The sequence below is a fragment of the Callorhinus ursinus genome, unplaced genomic scaffold (genome assembly GCF_003265705.2).
Source record: "Callorhinus ursinus isolate GAN/ISIS: 27379988/994484 unplaced genomic scaffold, GSC_fseal_2.0 scaffold12, whole genome shotgun sequence".
Classification (NCBI taxonomy): domain Eukaryota; kingdom Metazoa; phylum Chordata; class Mammalia; order Carnivora; family Otariidae; genus Callorhinus; species Callorhinus ursinus.
Window position 1 is genome coordinate 1,336,063 of NW_027397074.1, and position 13,764 is coordinate 1,349,826.

At 43.5% G+C, this 13,764-nt stretch overlaps 1 long non-coding RNA gene across 3 annotated transcripts in view; it reads left to right on the forward strand.

The window, feature by feature from the left end:
• Positions 1 to 8,401, forward strand: part of LOC112824724 (uncharacterized) — a 12,423-nt gene extending 4,022 nt beyond the window's left edge. For all 3 annotated transcript variants that reach the window (XR_012380165.1, XR_012380164.1, XR_012380166.1), the window contains exons 2-5: positions 2,748 to 2,816; positions 6,305 to 6,426; positions 7,688 to 7,752; positions 8,094 to 8,401. This is a non-coding gene — a long non-coding RNA (uncharacterized lncRNA). The remainder of the gene's footprint in view (positions 1 to 2,747; positions 2,817 to 6,304; positions 6,427 to 7,687; positions 7,753 to 8,093) is intronic.
• The last annotated feature ends 5,363 nt before the right edge of the window (positions 8,402 to 13,764 follow it).

Genomic DNA, 13,764 nt, shown 5'->3' on the forward strand with positions numbered 1-13,764 from the left:
CAGTGCTGTCATTTCCCAGCTGCAAGCCTTTAGGCAGAGGACCTAATCTTTGTGGCTGACTTCCTTCCTTTGTAGAATGGGGATAACAATAGTACCTGTCTTTGGGGTTGTGAAAATTAAATGTTTTTATCAATCTAAAGCACTTAGTACTCTCTGGCATACAGTAAGCCCTCGTTAAATGGTAGTTCATATTACCAGGGTAATTACTATAGTCATTGCTTCTTAAGGTGATGGTTAAAAGATTAAATGAGAAGTATTTAGTATAGCAGCTGGCACATCACTAAATGAATATTAGATGTTAGCTACAATTTTATTATTACCTATAAAATTGGATTGGAGATAGGTTTTGAGACAGGGTCAGTAGGGCTGATTTGAACCCATTAGCACACTGATACACAAAACAAAACTGATGTTTAGCTCAGATTCTGACTTCTCTGTATTGGAGTCAGTTGAGTCATCTGCCCTCAAACTGGGTTAGTAGCCAGCCTTAACTCTAGCCCCACAGGGTCCCCAGCTTCCTCCTCTCCCTACCAGCTCTTGAACCTGAGCCCTAACACATTACCACAGCCAAGCCTTATCAAGTATGGCAGCCGGCATTCCAAAGACCATCAAAAACTGGGCAAGAGACAAATTTAGGGAAAGAGAAGAAAATTAAATACTCCAAGGACTGAATATTGCTGATTGAAGGCATTCCCCCACTGTCATCCTTTGAGTCCTGCAAATATACATAACCCAAGTGGATAGGAGGCCTTTAATCTAGAGCGGTCCTGCAGCCTCTCTCCTCTTTTGAGAAGGCAGATTTTGCACTGGGTAACTGTTGAGCTGGATAGGCTACTCCTCCCTCCAGAGCCTCTGCTAAGAGATAATTGCCTAGTTTTTTCTCTCAACATTTCTACTAAGCTTACTCTTGAAAGAATGCTTAGGATATTACACTGCTTGATAGTTATGCCATGTTTGTAAGCAAGTAGCCTGTGATATTGTTTCCTGGACCTGAGAAAGCTTTCATCCAAGGGCTCCCTGACCCTAAGCCCAGCTGCTACTCCCTGCTGGTTAGAAAAGACTTTCAGGCTTTGCTGGTATACATGGCTTGTAAATAGGCCATGTAAATCTGTCACTATCAGAAATATATTTTACATCATAGTGCAGTACATAAAAAAAAAAACCCACATACAGATGACACATGTGTCATAAAACTATGTTTACCCTTACTATATGCAATTCCCTCTGCTGTTTCTATTCTCTCTGTCCCTGTAAAACAAATTGCTGGTTATGACTCACTAAAAATGTCAAAGTGGACTAATGACTTGGAACTTAAGTTTGAAAAACACTGCTTTATATCTCCCATGGTGTTTTGAAGAATTTATACTATTCTAGAAATGTCTGAGAGGAAGGATAAATCTTAGCACCAGGAGGACTTAATTCTTGTGTGGCTGTGCAAAGGGGTGATGAGGAAGAAGATAGATATCCAAGACCAAAGAATTCCAGGAAACTCAAGAGCAAGGCTACTTGGAGTTTCTTTCCACCTCCTCAGAACTGGGTCTCCAAATGAACAAAAACAATTTCTTGGCAGTAGATTGAACACCCACCCATACCTCAATTGAGGAAAATGCTGGGCATAGATTTGGAATTCTCACTCCTACCATAAAACCTACCTACCCATCAAGGCACTTGCTCGTGTGCCACTTTCTCCATCAAGCCGCCTCTGATTCATTCTTGCAACAGGTAATGTATGTAGTAGAGAAAAGAGTATGAATCAGGCAGAATTGGGTTCCAATTTCAACTCTTCCTCCATTATTTTGGACAATTACTTAAGCTCAGTATCTGTTTCAGTGAAATGGGGATAATGATCATTTTTCTTGCAGAATTATTCTGAAGGTGAAAGGAGATGACATCTATGAAGGCTCCTTATTGCCAGATAACAGGCCTTCTGTAAATGCTCATTTCCTTCATTCCTCTTGGTAATTACTGTCTCTTCAAAACATCCAGGCGCTGTGTTTCTCCTAAGACCTGACTCTCTACTTCATATTGTATCAGCAGGCTTATTTTATCTACCCCACAGGACCAGCTCCTTGAGTATAGGGTCCAGTATAGGGTCCATTGGCCATCTGTATTTGTGTAATACACAGTATGTAGCAGAAGGTGCTCATAAAATATTTGTTGACTTACTGAAGAATGTCAACAAAAATAACACGGGCCTTTCAAAATAAAAAGACATTTAAAACTTCTGCCCACAAATATGACAAACAACTGGACAAAAGCTTACAATATAAAATAATTATGATAGGAGGGCACTGACCACTAGGATTATAAAGAGTTCGTGACAGTTTATCACACCAATATTCCGAGTTCATTCGATGAAATGAGCGGAGAACATATAATACCAGAAGACAGTGGCCCGGGTCTTCAAACACCAAGAAACTCAAACAGCCCTACATGGCCATGCTTCTCTTTGAGTGAGAAAAAAACTATAGGAGTGTGTTTATACATATCTACATACACAACAATGAAATCCAGTCAATTAGGAGGAAAATTCTAATATAAAGCTTAAGAAAGTGAATAATTTTGGTAAATGATTTATTCAACCAGTATTTGTTTGTGCCAGACACTCTTCCTGTTGCTTGAATAGCTCTGTGAACAAAGCAAGTAACCTGCGTTGGCTGAGTGAGACTTACTTTTTAGTGAAATAGAGCTGGTTTAATTATGTAACTTTACTAATAATGAGCAACTGTGGAAATTATCTTTTCTAGAATGTGAATGTTATAAGCCTGAACAAAATAAATATAACTAAACAATTGTGAAGAGGTCCCAGAAAGCATGTGAGTACTAGTTTTTCATGAATTGTCTACTTTTACTGTCTAAAATTGAAAAGCCATTAAAAATATAAAGCTTCACACCTCCAACTTCTGAGAGGTTTTCATAATTCCTTTTCTTAACCTAGAAAGAGCTTTCAGAACGTGACACGCCCTCATGTTAAAGGAAAAAATTTTCTAATTCATAATCTTTTGTTGCATTAAATTCAAGTAAAAGTCATTAAAATTAGAATATTTTCATTAAAATTAGCATCTACCATAGAGTAGTCAGGGTCTAACCAGAAACTGCTTCAAGTATTTTCAGTGAGGGGAATTTAGTGCAAGGAATTGATTATACAGGTAATGGAAAAGCTGAGAAGCCAAATATGACCAACAGATAACCCGGTGATTAGTGTAAGAGCCAGAAACCATTGAGCCCATAGGCTGTAGGGACAAAGGGAAAAAGCAGCATTACCTGAATCACAGTTCGGGGGAGGGGGGAGGGCAGTACCCTCTAGTGTCCCAACAGTCTTCCATTAATTGACCCCAGCCAGATGTCAGCCAACACAGGAGCCTGGGATATGCAGCCTGTTAGGATCAAAACTTGAGCAATATTAGTGGTAAGAGGTAGGGCAACGAATGGGCACACAGGCCTTGCATCAAATAGAGAGTACCATATTATTATTTTTTAATATTTATTTGATAGAGTGAGAAAGAGAGCACAAGTTGGGGGGAGCAGCAGAGGGAGAGGGAGAAGCAGACACCCCGCTGAGCAGGGAGCCCGATGCGGGGCTCGATCCCAGGACCCCGGGATCATGACCTGAGCTGAAGGCAGCCGCTCAACCGACTGAGCCACCCAGGCGCCCCAAGAGTACATGTTATTTTTATAAAAGTATTGCAGCCTACCTCCCCAAATAGATGTATAGATAGCTGTATATGCTGTTGACCTAGTATTAATAATAGTTACTTATGGATAGACTGATTTTGAGTGATTCTTGCAACTTTATGTTTTTCTGTACTGGTTGGGGATTTTTTTTAAGGTGGATTTTTAAAAAATTTTCATCCACATATTTTGATGAGCTGAACCATCAATGAACATCAGTTTAAAGCTAAGGTAAATTGAGTCAGAGTTCTAGAATCATGAACATAAAGTGTTTTCCAGTACTATTACCATGTAACAATATGTTAATTTCTGCAACTGATAAGCGTTTTGAGTCCACTCAGGTAAGTTTAAATTAAACTTGAGGCCAGTTAATTATGCATTGTATTTTTGTAAGAGCATTTCCTCCCATTTCATTGGTAAATATTTTTGTGTATCTCAAAGAGTTAATATGGTCACAATATCATTATCACATTGTCTTTTCAAAAAGTCAATGTCATGGGGGAAAAATGTGTAGGAGGACTTTTCTACATTAATAAGACAAAAGAGCTATACCAAATAAATGCAATGCTTAAAGCTTCATTTGATCCAAATTCAGAGGGAAACAGCTATGAAATATATTGGGGAAATTTCAATATGAATTGGCTAAAAGATGATATAAGGGAATTATTTTAAGAGTAATAATGATATTTTGGGACGCCTGGGTGGCTCAGTCAGTTAAGTGTCTGCCTTCGGCTCAGGTCATGGTCCCAGGGTCCTGGGATTGAGCCCCGCATCGGGCTCCCTGCTCCACGGGAAGCCTGCTTCTCCCTCTGCCTCTGCCTCTCTTTTTTCTGTCATGAATAAATAAATAAAAATCTTTAAAAAAATAATGATATTTTGGTTAGGAGATGCATGCTGACAGAGATAGAGTATCATGATGCCCACAAGATACTTTGAACAACAAATCGATAGCTAGATAGGCATGTAGACATATAGAGAAGGCAAATATGGCAATTAATGAATCTAGGCAGTGGTGTACTGTTGTCTTCTTCTTTCAACTTTTCAGGTGTTTAAAATAATAAAAAGTTGGAAAAAAAACTCTAGACAGACTCATTTGCAATAAAAATAAATGTAAGCCAAAGAAATTGAAATAATAATACATGGTGTTATGGACTGAATGTATGTGTCGTCCCGTTGTCATATCCGTCCCCCCCCCCCAAGTTCAAAGGATGAAGCCCTGACACCCCAGGGTGGTGGTGTTTGGAGATAGAGCCTTTGGGAGGTAATTAAGATTAGATGAGGTCATGAGGGTGGGCCCCTCATGATGGGATTAGTATCCTTATAAGTCATCAGAGAACATGTTTCTTCTCTCTTCACCAAAGGCCGTGTGAGCACGTAGTGAGAAGGAAGCCAGGAGAGAGCTTTGAGCAGAGCCTGACACCTGTTCTCAGGCTTCTAGCTTCCAGAACAGGAAATAATTTCTGCTGTGTAAGCACCCAGTCTACAGTATTCTGTATGGCAGCCCGAGCTGACTCATAACAAATTTTGGTATCAGGAAGTGGGTGCTGCTATACCAAATACCTAAATATGTGGAAGTAGCTTTGGGAGAACCTTGAGGTACACACAAGGCATATAGACATGTAGGGTGATTCTGGTGAGGTCGCAGACAAATGAACATGTTATCGGAGGAGTATGTGTACTGGAGGAAAGGCAATCCTTATTGTAAAGTGACAATTTGGCTAGATTGTGTTTTAATGTTTTGTGGAAGGTAGAACTGGCAAGTGACGAAATGGGAATACTTAGGAGATTTCCAAGCAACTGAGAGAAGAGCAGCTTAGTTCTTCCTAACTGCTCACAGTGAAATGCAAAATGAGAGATGAAGGAGTGAAGCAAAAAGGAACCAGAATATGAAGATTTGGGAAATTCTCAGCCTATCCATATTGCATAAAATGAGAAAGCTAGTTTTGAGGAGAACACCAAAGGTGGGGCTAAGCAGTCATCTGACAGAAATCTTGGGTGCAGTAACTTGTGGACTTCATCAGCCATCCCAACGGAAGCCAGACATAGAGGTGGGGTTAGTACCAGCAGAGACACTACCCATGTGACTTGAAGGGGGTAGAGAAGATGGGATGGAATGAAGGATGGCTTTTGGACACTTTGGATTTTACAAGATGAAACCATGGAGCTATTTGGCCGTGGGAGTGTATGCTATCCTCCAAGAAAAGGAAAAAAGGACCCCACCGGTGATTCCAGAGATCAGCAAGGCTGCCACTCCCACCGCAGGCCCTGAGGCCCTGGGGAGAGGGGGTGCAAGGGGCACAAGGCTGCCTCCACCTTGGGTTCAAAGAGCAGGACTGCTCAGCAGAGCTGCATGGACAGTGACTGCACAGAGAGCCACATGGACAGGGCTGCTCGGCCACACTGAGGGGGTGACCCTACCGCCTCAGCGGGCCTGGAGGGCAGAGCATCGAACCAAAGTGGTTTGTTCTCCAGCCTTAAGAGCTAATGGAATTTGCCTTGCTAAGTTTTGGACTGGCTTGGAACCCATCACACCTTCCTTCTTTCCTGTTCCTCCCTTTGGAAATGGGCGTGTCTGCCCTATGCCTGTCCCACCACTGTGTTTTGGAAGCGCATAACTTGCCTGGTTTCACAGGTTCACAGCCAAGAGAGGAATTTTACCTCAGGATGGATCCTATCTAGAGCCTCACCCATACCTGATCTAGGTGATACTTAGATGAGACTTTGGGCTTTAGACTTCAGAGTTGATGAAATGAGGTAAGACTCAGAGTCATAGGGATGGAGTGAATGTGCTTTGCATGCGATAAGGAAGTGAATTTTGGTCGTCCAATGGTAGAATGTTATGGACTGAATATCTGTGCCCTCCCCAAATTCATATGTTGAAAGTCCTATCCTCCAATGTGATGATGTTTGGAGGTGGGGGCCCCTAAAAGGCAATTAGGATTAGATTGACATCATGAGGGTAGGGCCCTATCAGATTAATTCCCTTAGAAGAGACGGCAGACAACTTGCTCTCTCTTCTTGTACACGTACCCAGGAAAGGCTCCATGAGCTGGAAAGAGAGCTCCCACCAGAACCCGACCACCCCGGCACCCAGACCTGGGACTTCTAGCTTCCAGAACTATGAGGAAATACATTTCTGCAGTATCAGCCACTTGGTCTGTGGTATTTTGTAATGGCAGCCCCAGCTGACTAAGACATCTGGGAATGACCTAATTTTCCCGAGTTACATAGAAAAATCCTGATGGCACCTAAGGTCTACTCCACAGAAAAAAGACCCTCCTCTGCTTTGAACTTCTCACTGAGATGCTGGAGAGTGATACACTCTCCCTTTGTCAGGAATAAAGATTCAAGATTGTCAGAATAGAGTCTGAGCCTTCTAATTTGATGTGTGGGGAGGGAGAGTATCAGTCTTCAGCTATCCCATTTACTGTGAATATTTGCTTATCTCTCGCAATGAAAGACAATAAAAAATGCAGGCCTGGCCCGCCTGCATTGTGGACTCCAGACTTTAGGAGTTTAGGAATTTAGGACGCAGAGGAATGAATCTTGTCTGCCCAGTGTCCAGTGCAGGACATTTCTTTGGCCCCTTCTTAATGCCTCCAGGGACAACTGAGCTACTTCCTTGGAACCTGTTAGTACCTAAGTCGTCTAAGTCGCTCCCCCCCCCAACCAGGTGCTAAACCACACCAGCGACATCACCGTCTTAATATATAAACACACTCTATTGAATTCTTTCATTAATAGAATTTCCTCAGTGTTTCAGCTCAGTAGTTAAGGGCTTGGACTCTGGACTTGTCGCTCTGCCATTTACTTCCTGAGAGGCAACTCTCTTAAGCTTTCCTTGTCTCAGTTTCCGTATCTTACACAATGGGGATAGTGATTGCCACTGCTTAGTATTGTTTTGGAGATTAAATTCACCAGTGAATTTAAATAGATTAGCATCACCTCTAACACAGTGCCTAACAGTAACTTCCTGAGTGTTAGCCATCTTCATCTTCATCACTACCTTTGCCAGGTGGATAAAAATCCCGACTCCAAGCTGTTGAGGAGATGATGTCCACTAGATGGCACCAGACACAGGTAAATAAAATCGCCCCCATAACACTATTTCTTCAGTTTGAAAGTTATATGAAGAGACAGCAATAATGCCACATTGGTAATGGTAATAAGGCAATGTGCATACATAGATATAAATACAGTTTGGCTCCCAAACTAAGCATTTGATTCATAAAAATTTCCTAAAGCCATCATCTAAAACAATTACAAGTCAAACATGTTCTGGTTTGATTCCCAGACTCTGGGAGATTCTGATGCTGGGGATTCACAGAGAAACTTTGGGAAAAACCTCCTATTCTGTTTCCAGGTGTGGTGGTGTGAGGCTCGGTCAGGTGTGAGTAACAACGGGGGCTTTTATTTTGCAGACATCTGCTCCTCCAGCTCTTGTTCTGCTGAGCTGGTATGATTGGAGAAGGGCTCTGCTGAAGGCCAGAGATCTCCATGCACTGTGGGAGGAAACTTCTGGAAGGACAGATGACGCAACGGACCACTGATGTAGGGACAGAAACTTGGAAGTGCAGAAGAGTTCAAATAGGGTTTTAACAAGTTTTTCTGTGTGATAAGGAATATCAACAGTGCTTTTGCAATTAGATAAGCTTTACTGACATCTGAGAACAGGTAGAGCAAGAACAAAATGGGCTGGGCATTTGAATTACAGCACTTTTTAACTTTTCTTTCTTGTCATTCCCTTCTGTTACCTCGAAGCTTTAAATACAAACTTGTCTCAGATAACTTAGTTATATAACTATTTTGGGGAATTAAGGGGGAGGTTTGTGGCCATCTTTGGGCTGAATAATTAAACCAATTGGAACAGAGTTTCAGAAGTAGGATGATAGGGTTTGTGAAACGTGCAGACCCTCCATGGGAATCCTCAGTGATAGAGAAATCAGATAAAAGTCTGGAATGCCTACAGTTTCATAAGATGGAAGATTTTGTCATCTGGGTATCAAAGAGCAGGACAGTCTCAGACAACTGGCCGTGGTCACACGCTAAGCCAGCGGAAGGCCTAGGGGCTGCAGGCCACTCCAGAGCAGGGAGGAGGTGATAGCCTAACTGGGCACAAACGAAGAAGATCCGTAACCGAGGAACAGAATTGGTTAGGAGGAGAAACTGAGGGGCGCCCGGGTGGCTCAGTCGTGAAGCGTCTGCCTTCGGCTCCGGTCATGATCCCAGGGTCCTGGAATCGGGCCCGGCATCGGGCTCCCTGCTGAGCAGGAAGCCTGCTTCTCCCTCTCCCACGCCCCCTGCTTGTGTTCCCTCTCTCACTGTGTCTCTCTCTGTCAAATAAATAAATCTTTTTTTAAAAAGGAGAAATTAAAAAGAGTAGTTTGGGAAGTGATGTTTCTGTACTTCATGCTTAAGAGGAAAATAAAGGCCATTAGCAGGCCCACCCCTTCCGCTTCCTGACCTCTACCCCCAAGCTGTCCTTCCTTTGTACCCTGCGGGAAAGGGAACTCCCAGTTCTGTAGATGCCAGATCTCCTCTTGTCCACACACCAGTCAGCTTTCCTTTCTCAGGCATCTTCAGTTCTTTCTCTGCTGGCTCTGTTCTCCTCACACACACAAAAATGTTGAAGTCTCTGCCTTTTAAAACAAAACAAAACTCTGTTCATTTTGCATCTTACGGTTCACTGTCTTGTTCTTCCCTTTGCTCCAGCTTCTGGAAGGAGCAGTCTCCCTGGCCCCACTCCTCTCTTCCCTTGCTGTTCCCTCCTGCAGTCTGGCCATTTTGCCCACCCCCGACTGCAAACGCTCCCCCTGAGGTTACCGGTGAAGTGCATGTCCAAATCATGGGTACTGTTCAGCCCAAACCTAACTAAGCTGTCAGCAACATTTGCAACTTTATTTATTGTATAAGTAATGAAGTATGTTATATGATTATGTAGACAAAATAATTTATATAAGGTTATGTAAAATTATTCAGTAATTATCAAGCACCTACTTTTTGGCTGGCACTGTTCTAGGCCCTGGGATGCAGAAGTAGATGAGATCCTGTCTCTGGGCTGTAGCCAGGTCATAACATCCGAATTCTCTGTCCCAGGGCCATGTCAGGGGGCATGGTGAGCCCCGCGACCTTGGTTCATGGGACAGCAAGCCCTCATAAAGGTGCCAACCTTTGACTAACTTCTCTGCTTGCTTCACAATCGGAATTTCAGAATGCCTGTTCCAATGTTATTGTCATCATATCATTAAAAACTCTCTTGTCAACATACTCTCTTAAAGCTGCTGAAAATGTGATACTTTCAGAGGAAATAACCACCGCTTATTGTCCCCTGTCCTCATTCCCTTCACCAACTGAGCTTTCCTTATATCTTCTGGTAGCTTGCTTTGTATTGGGGTGATGGGGTCAGACTCACAGTATACAAGTAAACAATAATTAGAACTGTAAATGCTGTATCGCTTCTTGGCCTTTTGCCTAAGATCAAGTGTAGAATTATAAATGATGTGAAGGAAACAAAGCAGGGCAATGTGATAGAAAGCACTACTATGATCTGAATGTTTATGTTCCCCACCAAAATTCAGATGTTGAAAACCTAACCCCCAAGGTGATGGTATTAGGAGATGGGGCCTTGCGAGGTGATCAGGTCTGAGGACAGAGCCCTCGCGAATAATAAGATTAGTGCTCTTGTAAAAGAGACGCCACAGAGACCCCCTGCCCCCTTCCACCCTGTAAAAGACACAGTGAAGTCACTCGAGCATGTAAAATGGTGCTAGATCTGACTCAGTGCAGAGAGGGGACTTGAGATGCAGAAGGGGCAGGGATCTGTCGTACAGGTGGGGGAGTTTGCTTTGACAAGAGCAGAAATACACCCTTTAAAGCTCTTCCCCTTAGTTGTAACAAAGTCACTCTTGACTCTCCCCTTCTGCTATCACTCCTTCCCAGTCTCCTTTTTAGACCCCTTTGTAATTGTGGTGGTTAGCAGGGTTCTGTCCAGCAACTGTCTTTGAATGATCCTCTACATGTTCCTTAGACCATCTTATCCCTAACCATACTGGCCTAGACCGCGGGACTTCACACTCTTGTGCCCAAATGTAGATAGATATTTTTTAGCTCCCCAATTCTTTTTTTTTTTTGATTTATTTATTTATTTATTTGAGAGAGAGAATGAGAGATAGAGAGCATGAGAGGGAAGAGGGTCAGAGGGAGAAGCAGACTCCCTGCCGAGCAGGGAGCCCGATGCGGGACTCGATCCTGGGACTCCAGGATCATGACCTGAGCCGAAGGCAGTCGCTTAACCAACTGAGCCACCCAGGCGCCCTAATCTCCCCAATTCTATCTCTAGCCTGGACCTATCTTCTGACCTATCCTCTGACCTCCTGATTTAGCTGCTTATTTGACACCTCCATTTGGATAGAGGCTTCTTGAATTTAATGTGTCTGAAATGGGGATTCTTGGGTCTCCCCTACACACACATGCACACAAAACACAACACTTATGGTGGGGAGGGGGGTGCTCATTGATAGCCCACATTTCAACTCTCTTCATAACCTGTACCCCATTCTTTTTTTTTTAAGATTTTATTTATTTGAGAGAGAATGAGAGAGAGAGAGCACGAGAGGGAGGAGGGTCAGAGGGAGAAGCAGACTCCCCGCTGAGCAGGGAGCCCGACGTGGGACTCGATCCCGGGACTCCAGGATCATGACCTGAGCCGAAGGCAGTCGCTTAACCAACTGAGCCACCCAGGCGACCCACCCCATTCTTTTTTTTAAGTAGTCTCTACACCCAGAGTGGGGCTTAAAATCACCACCCTGAGATCAAGAGTCACACACTCCACCTACTGAGCCAGCCAGGTGCCCCTTTTTTTTTTTTGATGTTACCGTTCTTTGATACAAACTTTGGAGGTTTTTTCATTCTTATGTAAGTATCATAGTGACATCACTAGAGCTTTACCAATACTTCCAGCTCTCCTTCCTTACCTAGACGTTTGGGAGAATTCTATTTATCTATCTCCTTGCAGTTAGACTTGGTGATGGCAGTTACTGCGGCCACTGAAATGTGAGAGGGAAATTACACATATTGCATCTGCATGGAAATATTTAGAAACAGGTGCACAATTCTGTTTGCTGTCTTTTTTTCTTCCCCTTTGTCCCAAAGTTACCATGTGTTGAGATGCAGATGCCTAAGATCAAAGCAGCCTGGAATGCTGAGCCATCACTTGCAGGAAAATTGCCCAGAGAGTCATTTAGACCTGTAGCTAACTGTGAGCAAGGAAAAAAAACATGAAAAACTCTGTTGTATAAGTCACTGAGGTTTTTACTGTTTTTTAGTTCTGAGGTGTGTGCATGTTGTGTGTATATTTGAGGTTACTGCACTATAATTGAACCTATCCTGATATAAATGCTGTACAAATGCATATTTAAGACACATCTCTTCCAGCCTCTACTTCCAACTAGCTCACTACCCCTAAGCCTCTCCTAAATAGAAATTCTGGAACTGTCCGTGCCCTCAGACTGTCCCTCTTCACCTCTCCCCAATTTCAGTTATCATCACCATCCACTTAGTTGCTCAATCCTGAATCCAAAAACAGGGATTATCTTAAGGCCTCCCCCTTCCTCACTCCCACAGTCTGATCACCGAGTTTCCTGAAGCATGTCTGATTGGTCCTGGACATCTGCAGTAGCCTTCTTTCTGTTCCTGCTTCCAGTCTTGGGATATATATGATACCTCCAAGGTCAGAAGTTAATAAAGCGTCCATAGTAAAACTTCTGCCTCCCACCTCTGTCCCCTGGCCACCTACTTCCAAAATGACCAGATCCTTAAGTACATCCCTTCAGAGCTAGCTGCACGTAGAAACCGACAAGTCTGTGTGTCTGTCAGAGTCATCTTCCAGAAACACAAAACTAACCACCCCCCAGTTTAAGGCCTTTCCGTGCCTTTCCATTACAGCTTCTTGAGTGTTTAGGACCCTACATTGGCAGTCTCCTCAGCCTGCTGATCTCTCAATTCCAGGTAACTCCCTTCTCTGTTGAAATCCTTCCCACCTCCGGGCTCTTCCCTGTGCCGTTCCCTCTGCTTGGACAGTTTTCCTACAGATCTGTGCATGCTAATTCTTTGTAAATATTACCTCCTCAGGGAGAGTGCACAGCCTTCGCACCCCTGTTTTTCTCTATCACAGATGGCCCTCTTGTCGCCTTCCAGCCTCTAGAAGTAGTTGTTGTATATTTACTGGGATGTCCACTTGTTTATTATTATTATTTTTTAAGATTTTATTTATCCACGGGCGCCTGGGTGGCTCAGTTGGTTAAGCGACTGCCTTCGGCTCAGGTCATGATCCTGGAGTCCCGGGATCGAGTCCCGCATCGGGCTCCCTGCTTGGCGGGGAGTCTGTTTCTCCCTCTGACCCTCTTCCCTCTCGTGCTCTCTATCTCTCATTCTCTCTATCTCAAATAAATAAATAAAATCTTAAAAAAAAAAAAAAGATTTTATTTATCCACTTGCGAGAGAGACAGAGCACAAGGAGGGGGAGAGGCGGAGGGAGAGGGAGAAGCAGGCTTCTGCTGAGCAAGGAGCCCAATGCAGGACTCGATCCCAGGACCCTGGGATCATGACCTGGGCCGAAGGCAGACGCCCAACCATCTGAGCCAGCCAGGCGCCCTGGTCACTTGTTTATTGATCATCTCCCACATTAGACGACAAGTTCCATGAGCATAGAGGTTGTGTGTGTTCTGCTTGGTTTACCGTTCACTATATACCCAGCTTCTAGTTCTGTGCCTATCACAACGTAGATGCTCAGTGAATGAATGAATGAATGAATGAATGAATAAGGAACTGATGGAAAAACTAGTGTCTGAAAAAAGGGGGAAAAAGGCAGATGAAACTAAAAAAAGAAACTAGCTTCACCTATGTAAGCAGGCAAATTTGGTCTCCATCCTGTTTCTCCCCTGAGCGTAGATTTTAGATTTTTATCCTGAGCTTCCTCACTGTGTCTCTGGTGAGGCCAGCCACCCAGTGCAGAAAAGGGAAGGGAAGGAAGAGAAGAGCGAAACATTGCTCCCAAAGGTTCAAGCCCTTGAGTTCTTTGGGAGGAGGTGGTTT